Source organism: Gopherus evgoodei, chromosome 2 (genome assembly GCF_007399415.2).
Source record: "Gopherus evgoodei ecotype Sinaloan lineage chromosome 2, rGopEvg1_v1.p, whole genome shotgun sequence".
In the NCBI taxonomy this organism is placed as follows: Eukaryota; Metazoa; Chordata; order Testudines; family Testudinidae; genus Gopherus; species Gopherus evgoodei.
In genome coordinates this window covers 279864599-279883595 of record NC_044323.1, presented here as the reverse complement: position 1 = coordinate 279883595, position 18997 = coordinate 279864599, and the positions used below count along the sequence as shown (strand labels likewise).

At 40.8% G+C, this 18997-nt stretch overlaps 1 protein-coding gene across 5 annotated transcripts in view; it reads left to right on the top strand.

The window, feature by feature from the left end:
* ASAP1 (ArfGAP with SH3 domain, ankyrin repeat and PH domain 1) overlaps positions 1-18997 on the top strand; it is a 376577-nt gene that overhangs the window by 35998 nt on the left and 321582 nt on the right. For 2 of the 5 annotated variants that reach the window (XM_030553833.1, XM_030553837.1), the window contains exon 1: positions 5611-5819. The exons of the other annotated variants lie outside the window; for them this stretch is intronic. The gene's annotated coding sequence lies outside the window, so the exon portion shown is untranslated. Of the gene's footprint in view, positions 1-5610; positions 5820-18997 lie in introns of those variants that run through there. 5 annotated transcript variants of the gene reach the window in all.

Below are 18997 nucleotides of genomic sequence, written 5' to 3'. Positions count from 1 at the left end.
GGAAAGTGGTAACATTTGTTGTTTAATATAAGAGCACATGGTGTGCTGTTGTATGAGGAGGGCTTGGTGCTTTTGCTAATGCAAAATGCTGCCTGCAGGGATGCTAATTTTAAAAGTAAACCTCCTTGATTGCTCATTTAGGAAGGAGAATAACATAGTAGAACAGGCAGGGATCCCTAAGCAAACATCTTAGAAATTGAAAGGTGTTATGAACAAATATTTTATTGTTACACAGTAAGAAGTCTGTAGAGCAGCTAATTGCTGAACTCTGTGATACAAATACTGTTTATGGCTTATGTTAAACTGTGTTAGTGTTCATGCAATCTGTCTGTTTTCTAGTCATTTTCTGTAATAGTTTGCCTGAGTTTTAAGTGTGTTTTTAAATCCAGTATATGGTCACAGAATGAAAGTGGAACATGTTTCTACACTTCACAGCATTCCAGCAGAATCCAGCTTCTAGCAGTCGCTTAGTGAGCTGGGATCACCAGCTAAATATGTCTGGCCAAATTCAGAGGTCTAAAAAGAGTAAATTAATTACATGAGTAAGTTAGTAGTTTTCAAGGGGGAAATACCACATCATAATTGATTGGTGATGAACATGCAAAATTATATCCCAAAACAAAAAAAGTTTGGGATTTTTGTGTGTGTGGGGGTGTGTTTTTGATTTTTCGATTTTCAGTCTTTTGATAAATCCCCCAAAATTCAAATAATTTGCATGAAAATAGGAAGGGCAACTGTTTTTGTTAATTTTTGTTGGAAAAAAAGGCCACCTTCCAACTATTTGTACCAATATGTCCTGCAGTTTCAACACTGAAAATGATAGAATTTGGGGACTTGATGATTTAACTACATTTTAGTAATTTTTTTGTCAAATAAACCTTCAATGATAATTAATTAGGAGAGTTGTGTTTTCTGCTTCAGATACTGAGCTAAATCATCTTGAACTTAACTGAATTAGAAACATCTACTTAATTTAGTAATTTTTAGAGTATTTTGTTGAAAATTTTGAATTATTTTTACAAGCTCTAGCACTTAAGCATATTAAGAACTAGGGATGGTGGAACAAACCGAGTATAAAGTCCAGCTGATCTGGGCATGTTATGGAGAGTATGTGTTTCTTTCCAGCTTAGTGGCAAGGATTTTCGCATCTGTATTCAATAAAATTTTTGGCTTTTTTGTGTCTGTGATAGTGGATGGCTTGTAGCAGTGTGGCCTTCAAGGAGGCTTACCCTGTTTTCAGCTACAGTAATTCAGCTGGCAAATGTTTCAAGCTTTTGTTCTGCTCTGTTTTCATTGTGCAGACTTTTTCCTTATGATTTATTTTTATCAGTTTTATCATTCAACTAACATTCTACCCTTTCCTCTCTATCTGATTAGGCCCATTCCTAAACATTTCAATCAAAACTCTTTTCCAGATTGATTATTGCATTTTCAACTGAAGAAAATTGTGCTTTCCACAAAAAAATTCCAATTTTTAATCAGAAAAGCAATCCTCCTGCCCCAGTGTTTGCAATTTTCAGCTGAAAATATTACGACTTTGAGTGTCTTGATGAAAAGTCAAAATTTTCCATGGAAAACTTAAAAGAAAACAATTTTTTTTGACTCTTGTTCAAATTTTCCAAACAGTTCTATGCCTGACTACTTGCTCCTCTGCTACTTACCGTAAGATGAAGGTAGCTTCGATCCCATTTTCAGTTAGGGAACAAAGAAATTGGCTTAAGTCTGATGGTTTCTTTTATTTTGTCCTTTTTTATTATTATTTTGTCTTTGCTCATCATGAGTGAATTGTGTCTCACAGAAGAACATTTGTCTAACTCTGACAGTTATAGCAGACATTAGTACCAGCAAATTATAGGCCCTCTCCCCTCCCCCAGTTCCCTTCTTATTAGAGAAGGGTGAAAGTTTTCAAATAAAAATGTTTTAGTTGAGAATGGCATTTTTTCAAAATCAGAATTTGTGGTGAAAACCGTTTTTTTCAACAAGGTCTTATTAACTTCTCATCCTTCCTCCCATGCTCCCAATGAGACAGTAAAAAGCTAGTTTCACAGTCACTTTCTCATCTGTATCTTCCATGATCAGCTCTGTATACAGACTCAATTCTTGCTTCTATGCTTGTGCAAGGTTTTTTGTCAGGAAATCCAGCATTTTTGGTGGTCTGAGTCCCTCCATGCTGCCTGCTTGCTCAGTTTCTAGGTACTGTTTTGTTTGCCTGTTAATCACACTCTTCCTTGCTGTGGGTCTCATTAGACCGGTGGTTCTCAACCAGGGGTACAGGTACCCCTGGGAGTACATCAGCTCATCTAGATATTTGCGTAGTTATACAACAGGCTACATAAAAAGCACTAGCAAAGTCAGTAGCAACTAAAATTTCATACAATGATTTGTTAATACTGCTCTCTACACTATACACTGAAATGTAAGTACAATATTTATATTCCAATCAATTTATTTTATAATGATATGGTTAAAAATTAGAAAGTAAGCAGTTTTTCAGTAATAGTATGCTCTGACTTCTGTATTTTTATGTCTGATTGTGTAAGCAAATATTTTTAAGAAAGGAGAAACTTGGGGTATGCAAGACAGTAGTCTGAAAAGGTTGAGAACCATTGCACTAGACTGATTTCTGCCACCATATTTCGCATACTGTGTGCTGGGTAATGTCATATGAGGGCACCATGTTTCTAAAAGGAAGCTTTCCTTGTATTAAGTGATCTGTGTACAGACATACTGTAACTGCAGCAAGCATTCTATCTATCTACGTTGCCATGGGATAAGAGGGAAAATCCTGTCATGGATTGAGAACTGGTTAAAAGACAGGGAACAAAGGGTAGGAATAAATGGTAAATTTTCAGAATGTAGAGGGGTAACTAGTGGTGTTCCCCAAGGGTCAGTCCTAGGACCAATCCTATTCAACTTATTCATAAATGACCTGGAGAAAGGGGTAAATAGTGAGGTGGCAAAGTTTGCAGATGATACTAAACTGCTCAAGATAGTTAAGACCAAAGCAGACTGTAAAGAACTTCAGAAAGATCTCACAAAACTAAGTGATTGGGCAACAAAAGGGCAAAAGAAATTTAATGTGGATAAATGTAAAGTAATGCACATTGGCAAAAATAACCCCAACTATACATACAATCTGATGGGGGCTAATTTAGCTACAACTGATCAGGAGAGAGATCTTGGAGTCATCGTGGATAGTTCTCTGAAGACGTCCACGCAATGTGCAGCGACAGTCTAAAAAGCAGACAGGATGTTAGGAATCATTTAAAAAGGGATAGAGAATAAGACGGAGTATATCTTATTGCACTTATATAAATCCATGGTTTGCCCTCATCTTGAATACTGCGTAGAGATGTGGTCTCCTCATCTCAAAAAAGATATATTGGCATTAGAAAAAGTTCAGAAAAGGGTAACTAAAATGATTAGAGGGTTGGAATGGGTCCCATATGAGGAGAAATTAAAGAGGCTAGGACTTTTCAGCTTGGAAAAGAGGAGACTGAGGGAGGATATACTAGAGGTATATAAAATCATGAGTGATGTGGAGAAAGTGAATAAGGAAAAGTTATTTACTTGTTCCCATAATATAAGAAGGGGCCACCAAATGAAATTAGAGGGCAGCAGGTTTAAAACAAATAAAAGGACGTTATTCTTCACACAGCGCACAGTCAACCTGTGGAACTCCTTGCCTGAGGAGGTTGTGAAGGCTAGGACTATAACAGAGTTTAAAAGAGAACTAGATACATTCATGGAGGTTAAGTCATTAATGGCTGCTAGCCAGGATGGGTAAGGAATGGTGTCCCTAGCCTCTTCTGTCAGAGGGTGGAAATGGATGGCAGGAGAGAGATCACTTGATCATTACTTGTTAGGTTCACTCCCTCCGGGGCATCTGTCATTGGTCACTGTCGGTAGACAGGATACTGGACTGGATGGACCTTTGGTCTGATCCAGTATGGCCATTCTTATGTTCTTATGTGTACACAGACTGACTTCCTGGTACCTCCTCCAAAGTCTTCCCTCCGGGAGCCAGTAAAAAAGTTGAAGAGAGGAAGCCACCTTAGTCATATCACAGTGTCTCTCTTATTTGGTGCCTATATACTACAACAATGGCCACCCTAAAAATAACTGAAGCAAACATACAGATATTATTCCTGGGACTTCCTATAAACGATACTTCTGCTACTGGAGAATGTGGGTATCCACCCTCTGTGCCAGGTTGATGAGTGAATGCATATTACTCCTATGTCCAAACCTTTCACTGGCTGGGTGACATTCAAGATGCTAGTTTTCCTGTACAAAGCCCTCAAGAATGCAGGAGAGTCCAGATACTTTTCCAATATGGCATATGCCCTATTCAGATGGGGAGATGGGGGCAAGGCATTCTTAGTAGTAGATCCTGGCCTTTAGAATTTATTAACACCCGAAAGTCACCTAAACTTGTACCTGGCCTCTTTCAGAAAACATAGTATGGTTTCAATCCTGCAAACACACATGTGCTTAACTTTATGCATGTGAATATTCCCACTGACTTCAATGGGACTACTCATGTTTGAAAATTAAGTGTACACATAAGCATTTGCAGGATCAGGGGACAATTATGCACCTACTTTTGCACAAAGTTCTAATGGGTCTTAAAAGCTACAACTGCTCGGGGTCCTAATAATTTTTATCCAATAAAATTAAAAAACTATAGGAAACAACAAAAACCCCATGAGAAAATTATACAACATGCTGTTTTCACGCTTCATAGGACAGTAAACCAAAAGAGACAGAGCAAAGTCTTTATTTAGCCAAATTTCCCCGGTTTATCCTGGCTAAGAGCAGCAGAGTTTGGCTTTCAAATAATTGACAAAGTATAGTAAAGGTATTATTTAAAAAAAAATTATCCCTTGTTCCTTTAAGAGTTCTCTCATTTTTTTTAAACTGTCCTTCCTCCATTCTGCTTCAGTCAACAGAATAATAAAATCATCAAATGGTACCTGTAAAGTAACACGTAGAAGGCTGTATAAATCTGATGTTACAGCAAAAGAAAGAAAAAACTAAAAATACAGATGGAAATAAAGCAAATAGAGGACTACTAGGTGAACATGGTTAGCAGCACACAGATATTCAGACAGGTTTATCCTGCTGCTTCAGACTAAGGCTGCAATATAATTTACTTTTCAGATGAGGAATACTAACCTAACAAAAATTGCACAATTTAATTAAAATGTCACCATGTAGAGATCAAAAGCAAGAGGGAAAAAATATCCTCAACAATAGGCTAAAAAGGAGTCTCAACAGAGCTCTGCTTGCTCAGACAAACACATGGTGAGGAACCCGTTAGACTTTTGAACCCAACTAGACATATTATGTTACAAGGAATGTCAGATTTCAATTTTAGCAGTCGTCAGGGTAAGGGTTAACTGGAGACACAGCGTGTTAAATGTATCTGTGGAGATTATGGAATGTTTATCCAGTGATCAGATTTCCTGTTAAGTGTTTGGATTTCCTGAAATCCTTGCTATCGACCCAAGTGCTGTCCACTGAACAGACTTTGGGGGGTGGGGGGGTTTCTTTGTGCTCACATGGTAGGCTTTCCTTCCTGCTCTCTTCCCAGTTGTAGTGCCTGTGTGTCCTCACCGCTCAGGGCATTTATGGATGGAAATAAAAACTTTTAGTCTCCAGAACCTTGGATTTTATTTTTTTTAAACTGGAAATAACTGAAGAAACATGGTTTCTTTCAGCGGCCCATGGGAAAGGATGTTTTAGCCTAACATGGAATAATGGCCATAGGTTTGAGGAACAAATTTGGAATGGGAATTCAAACTGCACAAGTTCTGGTGAGTTGCAGCATGCTAAATTTAGGTGTGGTTAGTATTGTACAGTACTTAGACAAAGACAAGGTGGGAGTGTGTGTCCATTGAATCTGACTGCTAATCACTTTACAACAAACAGATAGATCCCTGAGACTGAGGAGATAGGACTTTTTGGGAGTGGGTATGGGGTATACTAGTGAAGTTCATTTTTTAATTCCCTGAAAATGCATGCTATTTCCTTGAACAAAATATATGGGGCCTGATTCTGCAAATCCTTGCCCTTGCAAGTAACCCTTACTCACGAGTAGCCTGATTAACTTTAAGAATTGCACGTTAGCAAGGGCTTTCAGGATTGCGCCAATAAGTTACTTAGTAAACCACAATGTCTTGATCTTAGAAAAGACTGAGTGAATCGGAGGTTTTTGTTAAAATAGGAATTTTATGGCTGTATTTTTAATTGTATTCCTCATAGGTCTTTTGCATGTTGAATCTAAACTTGGTTTTCAATTTTTAAAAGAATCAGTGTGACACTTTTTTTTCCTATTGCCTTTTCAAATGCTTTTGTAATAGAAGCAAAAATGTATTTAGTGCAGCTGCATTGGGAGAGGCCAAAAAGGGGCTTCTTTGTGTCTGTAGCAAAATTGCTGAAAGATGTCCTGTAGCAAATGAATTGTGCAACTAAAATAAAATGTAAGCGGTGCGTATGATTTAACTAGGCTGCACAGCAGTGATAGTAGTCTTGTGTATTTCTAATTAAACCCTGATCACAAATTCAGGGCATCTGATGGTCTCACAGTCAGAGAGTCAGCATTTGAAAGGAAACACTTGAGGCCCAGTCTTGTAGTCCTTTTTCAGGCAAATCTATTCTAGAAATCCAGCGCAAGTTCTGCCAGAACCAAAGGGGCAAATCAGACTCATATAAGCGCTGAACTATTGAAATACAGTTTACACTGTCCTTAAATAAGTGCTCTAGTTACACTCAACACTTGTGAGCTATTTGAATTAGTTCAAAAATCTTTTAGTGGGGATGGGAGATGAGATGGTCTCAAATTACTTGGATATTAAGGAGCATCTGTGCTAGAGGGAATTATGAGTAATAAGTTTACTTGAGATATTTACATCTCAGCATTGTTTTCACACTGGAATACTGAAATCTTCCTGAATTTTAATGGATGTTATTGAAGGTCTGGGGCAGTCAAGCCATGTTAAAACTAAAACTCTCTAGGTATTTTAGTGGGAAAATACTTTTCCATTTACAAACTGAAAGAAAGCGCTCACCAACTTCTGCATTTTAATCTTACTGTGTGGAGTCCTTGGGGATTCTAAACGCATTTGTTTTTATTTTGATGCTCCCCCTTCCTTTGCAAAATCTTAGTCCTGATCCTGCAGTTCTTATGCAATGCACTGCTGTCAATAGGAGGCTTTTGTGAGTGAGATTGTCAGGATTAAGCGCTTCTCCTTCCATCAGTCTTGTAAGAATGCTATTTTTATTATTTACTCGGGATGCTGAAGAGAAAGTAGCCACTGTTTTACACATGGAAAGTTGAGATTCTCTTTCAAAGTTGTGCACTTTGAACTTAATCCTTTCCAGACACCCATACTCATGTGAGTAGCTCCTGGGAGCCAACAGAGGCATGAGTAGGGACTTCTCACCTGAGTAATGGTGTGCAGAACTAGACCTTTGGTGTTCTGCTATGCATTAAAAGCTGTACACTAGTTTGGTTGTCTATATGCATGACTGGAAATAAAGCAGAATAGAGGGGGATATCCTCATCTCCAGGCTATGATGTTCTGTCTGCAAAACTCCTAGCAGTACCAAAGGGCTAAATGCCCAAGTCCAGATGCCACTAATGATAGGTGATCTTCCGAAAATTCAGAGGATGAGTTGAGACAAGCACTGAAAAGAAACATGTGGGACTTTTCCAAACCCAATCAAATCTCTTGGGTTTGAAAATCAGGTTGGGAGTGTCGTAAGAACAGGATTTTCTGTAGAAATGCCTGTGTTTCTGGTTTTGATTAAGCTGGAAATGCTGTGAGTATAGCCTTTCTAGTGATATTTTGGTATTTCCTCTTCTGCCCACACCCAGAAAGAGGAAATGCAGATGCACAACTTTTATTTCTTTGTATGTGTTTTTTTTCCTTGTGTGAACTTTCTTTTTTTATTTCAAACCTCACAACGTTTTAAAGTTTAGTTTGATTTGGACTTTGGGAATTTGTTCAGCACTCTATTTGCTTAGCAGCACCAAGCTATGTCCCCTTAAGTAAAAGTGATTATTACATTAAGTTTTTTGTTTGTTTGTTTGTTTGTTTTTTAAAATGTGGTCACCTGGGTCCAGCTACCAGTGGCCATTTGCTGATGTAACAATAAGTGCCATGGTAACTTGCCCTCTGAAATTTTCTCAGTGACAATCAGCAGAGAATGGGTTGAATGCAGTGGTAGATTAAGGATTTTGCCACCCTTGGCCCCATATGAACTTGTTTTAGTTTTTTTACACATTGGTTTGAACTAAAATGAATCTAAATAACATTAAAATAATTGAACATTTACAAGTTTTATTATAAATAAAATTACAAATACAGCGGACCCTCGCTTGAACGCGCATCTGTATAGCGCAATTTTGCTTATAGCGCAGGACTGCACATGGATCCAAAACCCCGTGTTCAGGGGGGCGTGGGGTTCTGGTGCAGTTTAGGATTCTCACGAGTATGTTTACTGAATGGCGTCGCACCATCATTGGTGGTTTCAATACGCACTATGATTGGTAGAATCGCAGCGTCACTGATGCTGCAATTACAAAAATGCTGCTAATATAAATTTTCTGCCCCTGCAAATTTGCTGCCCTAGGTCTAGACCTTGTCGGCCTAGGCGATAATACATCACTGGCTGAATGGGCATCAAGAACAAGCCACCCTGTTACCCTTGGAAATATTTTCTTCAGGACTTTTTAGTCTATCTCTAATGACCACCAATAAGCTCTACAGTTACAGACCCTATTGTACAATCTCCTTTCTGCATATATGAGGCGCTCCTCAACTCATGCACTCATTCTGTGCCTCTCATTCACCGTTGTGCCTGCCAAGCCGCCTGCTTTTCTTCTTGTTGTTGTTGGCAAGAGTGAATAAACAGTTTTGACAGGTATAGAGTACTGGAGAGTCAATTTAATACATACAATGATGTTTCTCTGCTCTGACGATCAATGGGCCAGAGTAACTAAACTATTTTGACTAAGTCATTTCTCACATTAACAGCTTCTAACCCTTCCTGTCCCCTTTGTTTTATGGGAAAAGAATAGGATTGGATTTTTGTATCTCTTCTGGCCCACAGAGCATTTTTAATCTTCAGCCGTTTTTCTACGATTTCTCAAAACCCTTTTTAAATGGCCACCCAAACTACAGGTGAAATTCCCACACTTGTGGGCATTTTAGGCACACAAGTGGGGTAACTGATCACATGCATTTGTATGTGCTACTGTGGGATCTGCCTGCACAAATGAGGCAGCTGATTTTGCAAAACTGTCTCCCTTTACCATTGGGTTCATTGCACAAATGTCTGTTCCATGGCTTTGCAACCTATAACAAGAAGAAAAAGGATTTTTTACTTTATGGAATATTTCTGTCACACAACGAGAATTGGCCCAGATTTAAAGTAGGCTCAGTGGAGCTCAGGCAAGAGTTCCAAATACACCAGTGTGCTTGTGCTTGTTCTCTCGCCCTCTGATTCAAAGTCCCCTTTTTGGCTTTAGGAAGCTGAGGTACCTCAGATGCACAGAAGGGAAGGACACAATATGTAGTCTTAAAACAATGGGTCAGAATAAAAGGAATGGAATCAGCACTCAGATTGGAATAAATTCAGTCTTGGTATTCTGCCCCCAAACCAAGCTCCCCGCTATTTGAGCATGGCTTATTTCTAGGGTTTCTAGCCCCAGCAGGGCTCGTGTGTCCCAGTGCCTATTCCCTCACCCTAGAGAGAGTGACTCTTCTGCTATATTTTCTTATATCTTGTCTGGAGTTTAAAAAAAAATCTATCACTGTGAGTCAGCAGAAATTACTCTGCCTCTTTATGCAGGGTTCTAGCACCCAGAAATGGGATGAGTTCCTGGAAGAATGCTGTATCCCTATGCAGGTTCAGAGACCCTGCCACTGTATTGGAGGGAGACTGGATGACCGAGACAGCACATGACTGGTAATAAGAGCTAGAACCTTTCAGCTGTTTCATAGGTCACCAGCACAAAACTCTCCTAGTTTGATTGGGTCTGATCTTATGAAGTGCCACCCCAAACTCTTACAGCACTTGAGGATACTTCCTGGCCTCACAGAACTGGGCACACTGGACCTGATCTAATGCCCATGGCAGTCAGTAAAAAGACTGCTATTGATTTCAGTGGACTTTGGATCATGGCCAAAGTTTGCACCATTTAATGTCTGTTTACCAGCTATCATAAAACTCTCAGGTGGCACTGGTCTCTTGGAATCAGTGGGTGTTTTCAGCATAGTTCTTGGCAGGTAGATGTCCACATCACATACACAAAATCCCACAACACCATAACTGTCTCTTGTGTTGGCATGCTCATCAGGGGGACCAAATATTGAAGGGAGACAAAGAATGAACTGTCATTCACCCTGATAGGTGGCCTGTTTAAGTCAGAGTAGAAGCAGGTCAGGTCAATGTCAAGAAGCAGATGCATGCTCACAGTATGTGTACTGTGGATAAGGAAAGGGTGCTGCTGATCCTTGGTTGCTGTTAACTGGGATAGTGGATGGAGATTTGCCAATTTACACCAGCTGAGGATCTGGCCCAGCATGTTAATATTTAGAGCTGTTGAACAAAGCAACTTTCACCAGCATTAAATTTGAACAAACTGTCAATGACAACGATCAGTGTTTACTGCTTCTCAGTGGCTGCGAGTTATTTCGAAAAGTCAAGAGGAATCTACTGATTTGCTCTGCTTTCTAATACATCTCTCTGAAAGCAAACTAAGGAAACCTCCTCCCCCACTCACCAAACTGGTCTACAGGTATTTGTGAAGGGGTGGGGGGTGGTGCTTAGTGGTTAACCACTTAACAATTTGAAGCATGTGGCTAACTCAAAAAAGCCTGTCTCTAAACATCTGCAGCCTTTAATTATATTAACAGGAAAGGAGTGTTTGTTGGTTCTGCTAGCTGCACTATAATACTGTGCCAGGAAGCTGTACGCATCCCATGACAAAGCTCCTGATAAAATGCACTCATTTTATCCTTTGGAACTTCTGCCTACTAGGTCAGGGCCCAGCTGCTCTCCTATGTCAAAGCTATATTGTGTTTCTGCTTGGCATGTCACAGTGAAACACGCAACAGGAAATAAAATAGGGAGAGAAGAAAGAGGGGTCTTTGTCATAAGAGGGACAGCAGCTTCATAAAGGGAATAGGAGGCAGAATAACAAACTGAAATTGAGGAATATTTGTTACAAAGCATAGTAAAGGTGAGGTGGTGGAATAGTATCTCTAGTGGGCGCCACACAGGCTGAGGCATTTAGAACAGTGGTTCTCAAAGCCGGTCCACTGCTTGTTCAGGGAAAGCCCCTGGTGGGCTGGGCCGGTTTGTTTACCTGCCGCATCTGCAGGTTCAGCCGACCGTGGCTCCCACTGGCCACGGTTCGCCGCTCCAGGCCAATGGCGGCTGCAGGAAGTGGCCCGGGCCAAGGGACGTGCTTGCCGCCCTTCTGACAGCCCCCATTGGCCTGGAGTGGCGAACCGCAGGCAGTGGGAGCCATGATTGGCCAAACCTGCGAACGTGGCAGGTAAACAAACTGGCTTGGCCTGCCAGGGGCTTTTCCTGAAGAAGCGGCAGACTGGCTTTGAGAACCACTGTCTTAAACCACTAAAACTTAAGATTACAAAGTGTTTATGTGTTGAAAGACTCATGAGAAATCTTACAACCAATGACTGCTGCTAGTCCCCTGCAATAGAAGTTTTGTTTGTATTCCATTTTCATTTATTTCTAATGCAGACACACATGCTATAGGCAGGACTTCCTATCCTTTGATCTGAGTCTAGGTGCTATTTGACAGGCACATTTTTTTAAGAAGTCAGCTATACAGACTGGCTACTCCCGTTACCTCCCTTTGCCCAACAAAGAACCTAAATCATAACCCAGCAGCTAAAAATGTGTTTCCAACCTGTATGGTCTCCCACCAAAGCCCTCCCAACATCTCTCATCTCAGGAAGCGTACCAGGAAGCGTTCCATGAAGGAAGCTAGCACTGTTTTGGACCAAGGGGAAGTGAGGCCCTGCCGCCTGCTCCCTCTCTGTTATATAATCTCCAGCACTGGCACCACTGATGAACACAGTGGTGGCTGTGAGACATGGGAAGAGAGGTGGTCTTCCAGATCAGTTGGTCCTAGACCACATGTGTTTCTTAATATCCATTGTCCAGTCTGAGAAGAAGAAAATTATTCTATGGCCTAGTGCTTGAACCACAGGAAAGAGATTTGGGATTCCCAGTGTAACCTTGTTCTGCCACTGTGGACTCGAGTAAGCCTCTACAATCCCAGCTATAAAATGGGAGTAATACAACTTACCAGCTTGCAGAGGTGGTATTTCAATAATGTGTTTTCCCCCATCTGGTTTTCAACCAAACAATCAGCTCCCTACTCTTCTCCCATCACAATCCATAAAGTTAATGGTTTTCCCCTCAGTCTGTCCGTTCTTCCACACCCACTCCTAGCCCAGTATCCCTCAATCCACCATGCTCTCCCTCCCCAGCAACCCATGAAGGCAGACAGGTTGTCCTGCAACCTCTGGCTGTGGATTTGCAGAGTAGTGTTCTTTAACGGTGGGGAATGGGTCCCCTTTGGTTATCGAGGTGGATGGATCTTCTCTAACTGCTGGAAGTTGCTGCTAGCTGGTGTGGGGGATCAGGTCTTCTGTAACTAGTGTGAGAGTGCTGGTCTTCTGTAGGTAGTCTGAGGAAGCATGTTTCCACTCGGTGATAGTGGGGAATTTGGAGGAAAGCAGAGCTCCAATCAGTCAGCTCCAGCCCAGTTCTGGTTCTTCAGACTCCAGATGAGGCTGGGCACACAAACATCAGAGCGGCAGCAACTTGGTCCCCCCTCCTATCTTTCTCCTTGTGCACTGCTGGAGCAGCCAGCAGAGAGGGAGGTATGTGTGTGAAATAGGTGGTGCATCCTCCATGTGCTCCTAGATGCCAGTGGAACATGCAGGAGGGTAGTTCTTTTGGACATGCTAGCACAGTGGTGCCAGTTGTGAATGCATCCACTTCACTAACTCAGAAAAGGGCTGAATGTTTTAACCTGCTGATCCAGCAGTCCTTAGCATTTTGTACTACACCATAACACTGAATGCATGTTGTCGTAAATGGAGCATGTGTGATGTGACTAATTGCTGCTTCTCCCTGCACTCAAACCCTTGTTAGATCCCTAACAACCCAAAGCACTTAATATATTTCATCACTATGTAAATCTCTCATAAAACACCATCAGCTCCTCAGCTGGTGTAAATGATCTGGCCCATCTATCTTATCAGGTGCATGTCTTTGTTGCACTTCCTTTAATAATTAAATGTGTCAGCAGGTGCTTTTTTATCTCTGTTCATACCAGTAACAATCATAGCCAAGTACGCAGTGAAGCTTATCAGACTCAGATCTTAGCACAACTCCGTATTTATACATCCATATTAAAAGGCATCTACACTTTATGACTGAGTCATTTGTCAAGACATTTTACTATTCCTACAATATACTGTGTTTATATTGAATGTACAGATTTTAAATAGGTACAGACACTCATGCCTAAATTCTGATCTCTTTTACAGCAGAGTAATTGCTTTGACTTCACTAGAGTTATTCCAGAATTACACAAAGGTAAATGAGATCTTCATCAGAACTTTTGTTCACAAAAATACATATGAGATGAACATGATCATTGTTTTGTATGTTTAAGAAGTTGTGTATAAATGAGAAGGGATGAACAGAAGCAATCCATCCTGCTTTTGGTAAGGACAGAGTTTAAATCTGGTTCTGGCACAAGAAAAGATCTACAGCTGTTATCTGCACTCACTCCCTAGAAAGACAAATATATCTGAGCTCAGCTGAAACCAATTTCCTTACTATGGAGAATACTGGACTTGAAGGGCCTGATCATCAGTTCCTCATTCCTGCACTTGGAGCAGGAGCAGGGATGCAAAGGTGATTGTAAATCTTCTTTGTGCCCTCAATATACTGGAACCTTGCAGGACCCTACCTGGCATTAAAAGTGAGTTAGAGTACCCTAAGACATCTAACTTATGTTTTTCTTCCCAGGGTCCCCTATGTCCCATGGGAGGTATACAATAGCCATAGGGCTGTGCACTCTGGCTGAGCCCCTGACAGCCCTCTGATCTGTCCCTGATGTCATGCTTGGGAGCAGAAGATATCGTGGTTGGTGTAGTGCATTTATGCCAGTTTTATACTGGCTCCCTGCACAGAGGGTATTCTTGAGAGGCAATTCTCCCCACTTTAGGGACCCTTAACACCAGAGTAGCCTAAAGTATATCTGATAATTAGACCCTAAGAGTGCATAGGCTGTTGAAAACTGATATCTCAATGAATTTGTGTGATGGCCACCATCTTGGTGCAGGGACCTCTACAGTGGAAAGCATGAATCTCAACAGTTTGACTTAAAAAATCAGGCTCTGTAGCAAACCCATATCCTCTGTGGATCAGAGGGAATGCAGAACAGGGAAAATACATACCCAGCAGTGGGTTCATGCCCTTTTTCTGTCCAGAGGATGTAAGTCAAGGCTCTCAACAGCTCATATCCCAGTTGAGCTCTCATTTCTGTGACAGCCACCATCTTGGCTGACACCAGGAATTGAACTAGGACCTTTCTGAGCAGAAACTATGAATCTTTGCCACTTGAGCAAGAAAGCCAGGCTCATAAGCTAAGAGCTGCAACAGATTCTCATCCTTTTGTAGATCAAGCACAAAGCATGATACTATCACACACTAAGCAGTCAGTTACCCTTGGATTAGACCTAGGATCATCCTGATAGCAAGGAAACAGGGAGTTTTAGTCAATAGGTTTTTGTGCTACTGGTATGTTGAGTTTATAGTTGGAGTCTGTAGGGACACTTGTCTTTTCCTTGGGGGAAGGAGGATGTTATTTGTATGTCATGTAGTATTTTATGGGTTGGGAGAAAAACATCCAAAAGGAACTTTTAAATCATAGAATTTGTCAAAATGAGTATTCTGTTGATCATGAATGTCTAGCTGGCCAATCTGCAGTAGTAATGTTTCACTTTGAGTATCAGTATCAAGGGTACCATTCTTGCTAGAGCCAGGTATCATGGCCAAAAGTTACACCAACCATTTTTAAAAATTTGGTGCCTAAAGCTAAGTACCTAAATAACTTCCAGGGGAGCTCCAGGTACTTAGCATCTTTGAAAGTCAAGCTGTTTACCTAGGTGCTTATATATAGGTAGAAGGACCTAGCTTAAGCTACCCAAGACTGAAAGCTTTTGTCTGTTTCTCCACGTAAGTCTGTTAATGTATCTCAGTCCTAACATACAACACTTCTGCTTTTGAAATTCTGGGCCTCTCCTGAGTGAGAATTGCCAACTAAGCCGAACTGTGGTGTATATACAAGCAGATAGCGACTTGGAAGAAACCTCCAAACTCAGATAAGTTTGTGAATTTATGCAGAAAAGGAATCCAGATCCTTAGAAATGACAACTTGGTGCTTTAGCTACATAGTTGCCTCTACTGCATATTCATTCACTAGGTTCTGTAGAAGAAGAATGTTGGAGATAAATAACAAAAAAACATAATCGGATTATTCAGCTCTTCTGTATATAAACTGCAGTAAGCTTTGCACTAACCCCTGCAGATATAACTGAGGGGAGGAAGAAGGATTGAAGTGGGCAGACACCATTTCTCTGAACTCTGGCAAGCCAGGCCTTCCTTAAAAATGTGACACCTTTGTTACTGAAGTATGTTAGTTGTGAGAACAGAAAATCTGTTTTGTCCTTTCCCATCCATGTCAGAATGAACAGGAAAATTTGTTTCCAAAAAGGAAATACACTGATGTTGGAATGCATGAGGATGCACATGTGTAATTTTAACAGCTTATAGCACTCCCAGGTGGTTGTGCAATAGCATGTTTCCACTGAGGAAGAAAGATAGGAAGTATGGCAAGAGACCACCCTGGCTTAACCAGGAGATCTTCAGTGATCTGAAACTCAAAAAAGAATTCTACAAAAAGTGGAAACTAGGTCAAATTACAAATGATGAATATAAACAAATAACACAGGTATGTAGGGACAAAATTAGAAAGGCCAAGGCATGAAACGAGATTAAACTAGCTAGAGACAAAAAGGGTATCAAGAAAACGTTCTACAAATACAATAGAAGCAAGAGGAAGACAAGGCTAGGGTAGGCCCATTACTGAATTGGGGGTGGTGGGAAGGGACAATAACAGAAAATGTGGAAATGGCAGAAGTGCCGAATGACTTTTTTGTATCAGTATTCACTGAAATGATTAGTAGCGATTGGATGTCAAACATGGTGAATGCCAGTGAAAATGAGGTAGGCTCAGAGGCTAAAGTAGAGGAAGAACAAGTTAAAAATTACTCAGACAAATTAGATATCTTAAAGTCGCCAGGGCCTGATGAAATACATTGTAGAATACTCAAGGAGCTGATTAAGGAGATATCTGAGCCATTAGTGATTATCTTTAAAAAGTCATTAAAAATGGCAATTATTACAGAGGACTGGAGAAGGGCAAATATAGTGCTAACCTCTAAAAAGGGAAATAAGAACAACCTGGGGAATTACAGACCAGTCAGCTTAACTTCAGTACCCGGGAAAGATAATGGAGCTAATAATTAAGCAATCAACTTGCAGACATGTAGAAGATAATAAGATAAGTAACAGTCAGCATGGATTTGTCAAGAACGAATAATGTCAAACCAACCTAATAGCTTTTTTTGACAGGATAACAAGCCTGGTGGATAGGGGAGAAGCAGTAGATATGGTATATCTTGACTTTAGTAAGGCTTCTGGTACTATCTTGCATGACGTTCTCATAAACAAACTAGGGAAATATAACCTAGATGGAGCTACTATAAGGTGGGTGCATAACTGGATGAAAAACCATTTCCAGACAGTAATTATCAGTGGTTTACAGTCAAACTAGAAGTGCATATTGAGTGGGGTCCTACAGGGATCAATTCTAGGTCTGGTTCTGTTCAATATCTTCATCAATGATTTATATCAGGGGTGGTCAACTTGAGCCTGAGAAGGAGCCAGAATTTATCAATGTACATTGCCAAGAGTCATGGTAATACGTCAGCAGCTCCCCATCAACTCCCCCACCCCACGCCCAGTGCCTCCCAGCCACCAACAGCCCTGCTGATCAGCACCTCCTCTCCCTCCCCTCCCCTCCCGATCAGCTGTTTCGTGGTGTGCAGAAGGCTCTGGGGAGGGGGCAGAAAGGGGTGGAGTGGGGGCAGGGCCTGTGGCAGAGCCAGGGGTTGAGCAGTGAGCACTGCCCAGCCCCAGAGTTGGTGCCTATACAAAGAGCCGCATATTAACTTCTGAAGAGCCGCATGTGGCTCCCAAGCCACAGGTTGGCCACCCCAATTTAGATAATGCAATAGAGAGTAGACTTATAAAGTTCCCAGATGATACCAAGATGGAAGTGGTTGCAAGTGCTTTGGAGGATAGGATTAAAATTAAAATGATCTGGAGAAATTGTCTGAAGTAAATAGGATGAAATTCAATAAGGACAAATGCAAAGTACTCCACTTAGGAAGGAACAATCAGTTGCACACATACAAAATGGGAAATGACTGCCTAGAAAGGAGTACTGCGGAAAGAGGTCTGGGTGTGATGGTGGATCATAAGCTAAATATGAGTCAATGTAACACTGTTGCAAGAAATGTAAACATAATTCTGCAGTATATTAGCAGAAGTGTTGTAAGCAAGACACGAGAAATAATTCTTCTGCTCTACTTCATGCTCAGCTGAAGTATTGTGTCCAGTTCTGGGCACTACGTTTCAGGAATGATGTGGACAAATTGAAGAAAGTCCAGAGAAGAGCAATAAAAATGATTAAAGGTCTAGAAAACATGATCTATGAGGGAAGATTGAAAAAATTGGGTTTGTTTAGTCTGGAGAAGAAAAGACTGAGAAGGGACATGAATGGATCACTTAATGATTGTTCATTCCCTCTGGGGCACTTGGTATTGGCCACTGTCAGAAGACAGGATACTGAGCTAAATGGACCTTTGGTTTCACTCGCTATGGTCAGTCTTATGTTCTTATAACAGTTTTCAAGTATATAAAAGATTGTTACAAGGAGAGAGAAAAAAATGCTCTCTTTAACCTGTGTGGATAGGACAAAAAGCAATGGGCTTAAATTGCAGCAAGGGCTGTTTAGGTTCAATATTAGGAAAAATTTTGTAACTGTCAGGGTAGTTAAGAACTGGAATAAATTGCCTAGTGAGGTTGTGGAATCTCCATCATTGGGGATTTTTAAGAGCAGGTTAGACAAACACCTGTTAGGGATGGTCTAGATAATACTTAGTCCTGCCATGAATGCAGGTGACTGGACTAGAAGACTTTATCTAAGTCCCTTCCAGTCCTACGATTCTATGATTCTGTGTATGTCAGTTATTGTGTGGCCTTTGCAGTGAGCAATAGATTTAAAAAACCTGTTGTTTATGCTGCTAATAGATTCTCTCTCCTTTGAAGTTGCATATGTTTGCAGTATCACAATGCCCTACCTAGCCACTCTTTTAATGAGGGGCGATGGTGGGAGAGGAGAAGAGTTCCAGGAGGAAAAACATTCTGACTTCTGTTCACGTCTGTGCCCTTCTTGTATAGTGTTTCCAGTGCAGGAGACTGGGAGAAAGACAGGATAACCTGTTCTTGAGAGAAGCATGAGCAAAGATGTGCAGTAAGTCAATATTTATAATTAAATATAAATCAAAATTTGGCTGGAGATGAATGACTGGCAGTGGTTTTACTGAGTTAAAGTGGATCAGCTATGTCCTGTGAAAATCTGAGTTGAGTTGAAAAAGCTCTGGGGTTTTTTGTTTTTTGAGCACATAGGAAGGTTTAGTTTGATGGTCTTACACTGATAATAATTCTCCTCGTTTGAAGAGCTGGCCTTCGGGAAGATGATACCACCACAACATATCATTCAACAAGAGCTCAGAAGAGTTTA